Raw genomic sequence first — 6,000 nt, forward strand, 5'->3', positions numbered from 1 at the left:
ACATACCTGGCAAATAAAGTTATTATTATTATTATTATTATTATTATTATTATTATTATTGCATGTGCACTAAAAGTGAGTGCCACACTTACCTATGTGAAATGGCATTTTCACAGATGAAAATAATCAAATCAAAGAATAGAAGCCACCTTACTGACAGGTACCTCACAGACTGCCTCAGACCGGGTGTCTGTAGCTATGAGCCAAACTATAAAGCACTCCCTGTCATGGTCCTACCTGTGGGCTTCTCTCTTCAGGTAACATCTCCACTCAGCATTACCGGCCATGCCCGCACTCACTTCCTCTTATTATCTTTCAGTGACTGTCATTGGCTGTTGCTGATCACCTGCTCTCCCCCTCTGTGTATTTAAGCTGCAGTTCTCCCTAGCTCCTGTGTCAGATTGTCTGCAACTCTCAGCCTGATAACCTGCTCTGTGTTCTTACTACTCTGACTCCTGAAGATTTCCTGTTCTGTCTGACTCTGTCTGCTCTCCAGCCCCGGTAACCTGATCTGCCTTCTGTTCTGTCAACTCTGCCTCTTGCCTGCCCCTCCTGTACCTTTGCCTGATCTCCAGCTTGCTCAGCCCTACAGCCACACCTCTCTGACTACGCCTGGTTCCATCTCATCTCTGCTGCTAAGCAGGGTTGGGCCTGGTCAGTACTTGGATGGGAGACCTCAGACGTCACCACCAGCCATCCCTGCCTCTCAGTTCTCCTGCCACTGGACTTCACCCACACACATTCTTCCAACTCCCCTTTCCCCTATTATTAATAAATTGTGGTTTGAGCGCATTTGATCTCCTCTCCTGTCTGTTCCTTGACAGAAGGATCTGACCAGCATGGAGTCAGCACCCGAACCCTCTGCCCTAGACCAGCTGGAGCGCACTGAAGGGGATGTCTGCCAATGTTACAGCCCTGATCCAGCATGGCCATCAGCAACAACAACTGGACCAAGCACTCCAGCTGCTCACCACCCTAGCACCCCCTGGGCCTCCGGGAGGCGCTCCTGCTGCACTCGATGCCCTGGAACCCAAGGTCGGCAGTCTGGAGCGCTTTGACAGTGACCCCTCCCAAGTCTGTGCTTTCCTGACCAGCTGCCGGTTGATCTTCGACCTACAGCCCAGAACCTTCGCGTTGGAGGCAGCGAAGGTGGCCTTCGTCACTCATCTGACTGGCCGCGCCCATCTGTGGGGGACTGCTGAGCATGAACGCTGGACACCGGCGTGTGCCTCCTTCTCCCTGTTTGCTGCGGAGATGATTAAGGTCTTCGACCCGGGCTCGTCATCAGTAGAGGCATCCGGAGGACTGATAAGTATTCACCAAGGCAGACGTACAGTGGCTGACTACTTGATCGATTTCCGGACCTTGGCCCGGCGCAGCAAGTGGAACATGCAGGCACTGGCGGACGCCTTTCTGCACAGCCTGGCTGACTACATGAAGGACGAATTGGTCTCGTACGAGCAACCGTCGACACTCAACGAGGCCATCGCCCTGGCCGTCTGCATTGACCACCCGGTCCAGACCCGTCAACGAGAGAGGGCCCGCCAGACTCAGCCAGTCATCACCGCACGGAGAAGCCAGAGCTCACCGGACATAGGAGGGGCCCGGTTGGGTTCAATGATCCTCCAATCCTCCACCAGCCAGAAACCTATGTTCCAAGTTTGCCTTCGTCTGTTGGATTCCACCCACACCCTGGCCACCCTGGTTGACTCTGGCGCCGAGGCTAACATCATGGACACTGAGCTTGCACGCCAGTTGGGCCTGCGAAGCCACCACCTATCCTCTCCCGTTCCAGCCAGGGTGCTGGATGGCCATCTCCTTGGCACCATCACCCGCCTCACTGCCCCTGTCCTGATGACTCTGTCAGGCAACCACCACGAAACCATCCAATTTCACCTGCTCCATTCCCCCGGCTAACCTCTCATCCTGGGCTATCCATGGCTCCACCAGCACAGTCCTCACCTCGACTGGGCCACTGGAGAGATAAGAGAATGGGGCAAGGACTGCCATCAGACCTGCTTACGAGCCGCCATCCTAAACACCCATACTCCACCTGCCAGCTCTGCCCCCAACCTCACTAATGTCCCAGCGTGTTATCACAGCCTTCGGGAGGTATTCAGTAAAACCAAGGCCACTTCCTTGCCTCCTCACCGGCCCTACGACTGCGCCATTCATCTCTTCCCAGGCACTGCACCACCCAAGGGTCGTCTCCACTCTCTGTCTGCCCCGGAAAGGAAGGCTATGGAGACCTACATCAGTGACTCTCTGGCTGCCAGCCTTATCCGTCCATCCTCTTCTCCCGCCGGTGCTGGGTTCTTCTTCGTGGAAAAGAAGGATGGATCCCTGCACCCCTGCATCAATTACAGGGGTCTCAACGACATCACCATCAAGAACTGATACCCTCTCCCACTGCTTACCTCCGCTTTTGAGCTGCTCCAGGGAGCCACGGTCTTCACCAAACTCAATCTCCGGAATGCCTACCACCTGGTTCGGATAAAGGAGGGAGACGAGTGGAAGACCGCGTTCAACACCCCCACCGGTCACTATGAATACCGGGTGATGCCGTTTGGCCTTACCAACGTGCCAGCGGTATTCCAGGCTCTGGTGAATGATGTCCTGCGAGATATGTTGAACAAGTTCGTGTTCATTTACCTCGACGACATCCTGATCTTCTCTAAAACCCTGTCTGAACACACCCAGCATGTCCAGCAAGTGCTCCATCGTCTCCTGGAAAACTCCCTCTTCGTCAAGGCAGAGAAGTGTGAGTTTCACGCCAAGTCTGTGGGGTTCCTGGGGTACATCGTGGCAGAAGGGAGCATCCAGAAAGACCCTGCCAAAGTCTCTGCAGTTACTTCATGGCCAGTACCAGAAAGCAGGAAGCAGCTTCAGCAGTTCCTGGGCTTCGCAAATTTCTACAGGAAATTCATTTGTAATTACAGCACCATTGCATCACCCCTCACTGCCTTGACAAGCACCAAACAGTCCTTCACCTGGACTTCGGCTGCCAACGAAGCCTTTGGCCTCAAGGCTCAGTTCACCACTGCTCCCGTCCTCCGGCTGCCTGATGAGGAGCGGCAATTCATCGTTGAGGTGGACGCCTCGGATGTGGGAGTCGGGGCAGTGCTCTCGCAGAGGTCTGTGGATGACAACAAGCTCCACCCTTGTGCGTTCTTCTCCCGCCGGCTGTTGCCAGCCGAACGCAATTACAACGTAGGCAATCAGGAACTGCTGGCGGTCAAGCTCACCCTGGAGGAATGGTGCCACTGGCTGGAGGGATGCGTAGTCCCATTCCTGGTCTGGACAGACCATAAGAATCTTGAATACATCCACACCGCCAAACGACTCAACCCCAGACAGGCCCGCTGGGCTCTCTTTTTCACTCGATTCAATTTCATCCTTTCGTACCAGCCCGGATCTCGCAACACCAAGCCTGACGCGCTCTCCCGCCAGTTCCAGAAGGGTGATGCCCCCTCCAAGGACCCGGCTCCCATCCTGCCTGACCCCTGTATTGTTGCTGTGCTGACCTGGGACATCGAAGAATGAGTGCGGGAAGCCCTCCGTGACCAACCCAGCCCCAGTGCATGCCCCGCAAGTCACCTCTTCGTTCCTGCAGACCTGTGATCCCAGGTTATACAATGGGGACACGACTCCCATCTAGCCTGCCACCCTGGTTCCACTCGCACCTACCACCTGCTCCCCCAATGGTTCTGGTGGCCTACTATGGGTAGCCATATGGATAAGCCAGTGCATGAGAGCCTGCTGATCCCAGCTGCTCCTCCTCCTCCTTGTCTCATCGACAGTGGCCTGGTCTACTCTGTCCGGCAACTGCTGAAGTCACAACGCAGAGGCAGGAGCCTCCAATACCTGGTGGATTGGGAGGGCTATGGCCCTGAGGAGAGGATGTGGGTTCCCGCTGGAAGGATTCTGGATCCGGCCCTCATCGCCGACTTCCATCGGCTACACCCCGACCAGCCCTCCATCCGATGGGGCCAACGTAGGGGTTCTCACCGTGCGGATCTACTTCCGGACCCTGCCCCTGCTCCAGCGCCTGAGCCTGACACCGAACCGAATCCTGGGCAGGGGTCCTTGGATGATGATTCTTCTGACGGTGAAGAGGGTGCAGAGGATATGGACACTGACCGGTCTGAGGAGTTCTAAACCTCCACTGGTATTCCCCCTCCTCCCGCCTGTCTTTGGTGATCTGTGGCTAGGGACTTCTGGAGCCGTCCCTTGAAGGGGGGGTTCTGTCATGGTCCTACCTGTGGGCTTCTCTCTTCAGGTAACATCTCCACTCAGCATTACTGGCCACGCCCGCACTCACTTCCTCTTATTATCTTTCAGTTACTGTCATTGGCTGTTGCCAATCACCTACTCTCCCCCATGTGTATTTAAGCTGCAGTTCTCCCTAGCTCCTGTGTCAGATTGTCTGCAACTCTCAGCCTGATAACCTGCTCTGTGTTCCTACTACTCTGACTCCTGAAGATTTCCTGTTCTGTCTGACTCTGTCTGCTCTCCAGCCCCGGTAACCTGATCTGCCTTCTGTTCTGTTGACTCTGCCTCTTGCCTGCCCCTCCTGTACCTTCACCTGATCTCCAGCTTGCTCAGCCCTACAGCCACACCTCTCTGACTACGCCTGGTCCCGTCTCATCTCTGCTGCTAAGCAGGGTCAGGCCTGGTCAGTACTTGGATGGGAGACCTCAGATGTCACCACCAGCCATCCCTGCCTCTCAGTTCTCCTGCCACTGGACTTCACACATTCTTCCAATTCCCCTATTATTAATAAACTGTGGTTTGAGCACATTTGATCTCCTCTCCTGTCTGTTCCTTGACACTCCCTCACAGTATTCAATCATAGCCATCACACTAACTTGTGAACATTATGGCAAAAATTTTGCCTTCTGATGACATTGTAAAAGTGATCCTGAATAAGATGGGACACAGAAGTGCAATTAGTTTCATTCACTGGGAATTTTGTTGGCATAGGTTACATTGCAGTTCTGCTTTCTTTAATGTTCAAAGGTAGCTTAAATGTAGTAACTGATGTGAGGCAAGTTGATAAGCATCACACTTAACTGTTATCAATGGATCTGGTTACTATAAACTGTGTTGATATTTTTAGGTCCACCATGAACCAGATAATCTGCCTAATTCCAATATGAATTATACCAATAGAAAATAGGCCACATGCCTTTATTCTTTGTATTGGTATGACTTAAATACAAAATTGATGGCATGAAATGCAATTCTTAAAACAAGATGGCTATGACCTGTTTGATATGCTCGTAACAGTATTTTCTTGGTTGTATCAAAGTTGGACCAAAGTATATTGTGTAATTCAAATAGTTTGCCAAAAAAAAGACCTCAAGTTGGAAGTATTTTGGCTGTCTTTTTCTCTCAACACTTCAAAAGGTAGATCTTATTTTTCACCAGGGCCAAAGTCAGGGATCATGGGCTTAAAAAGGTTGGTGATCACTGTTTTAGATGTAACTTCTACAAGTTTATATGTAGATGTTCACTGAATTGGGCTTATAATCACTCATATACACTTGTGCCAGTCATTGTCAAATACAAAGCTTGCCCAGCAACATGGCCGCATAACAAATTCACAGTTATGATGACATCATGTGAAAGGTCTTGATATGGCATTAAAATAGCCTATAATATTAAAATGGGGGTGATCTCAATATACAACCACAATTCCAAAAAAGTTGGGACACTGTGTAAAATATAAATAAAAACAGAATGTGAAGATTTGCAAATCATGAAATCCATACTGTACATTTCATTGAAAATAGTACAAAGACAAAATATCAAATGTTGAAACTGAGAAATTTAATTGTTTTTTGAAAAATATATGATCATTTTTAATTTGATGTCAGCAATAGATTTCAGAAAAGTTGAAACAGGGGCAACAAAAGACTGAAAAAAAATGTATAATGTCAAACAAACTAAATTGGTGACTTGCATGGGCGTCGCCACCATTGAATGTGAAGGGGACAT

This window comes from Neoarius graeffei, chromosome 11 (genome assembly GCF_027579695.1).
Source record: "Neoarius graeffei isolate fNeoGra1 chromosome 11, fNeoGra1.pri, whole genome shotgun sequence".
Lineage (NCBI taxonomy): Eukaryota > Metazoa > Chordata > Actinopteri > Siluriformes > Ariidae > Neoarius > Neoarius graeffei.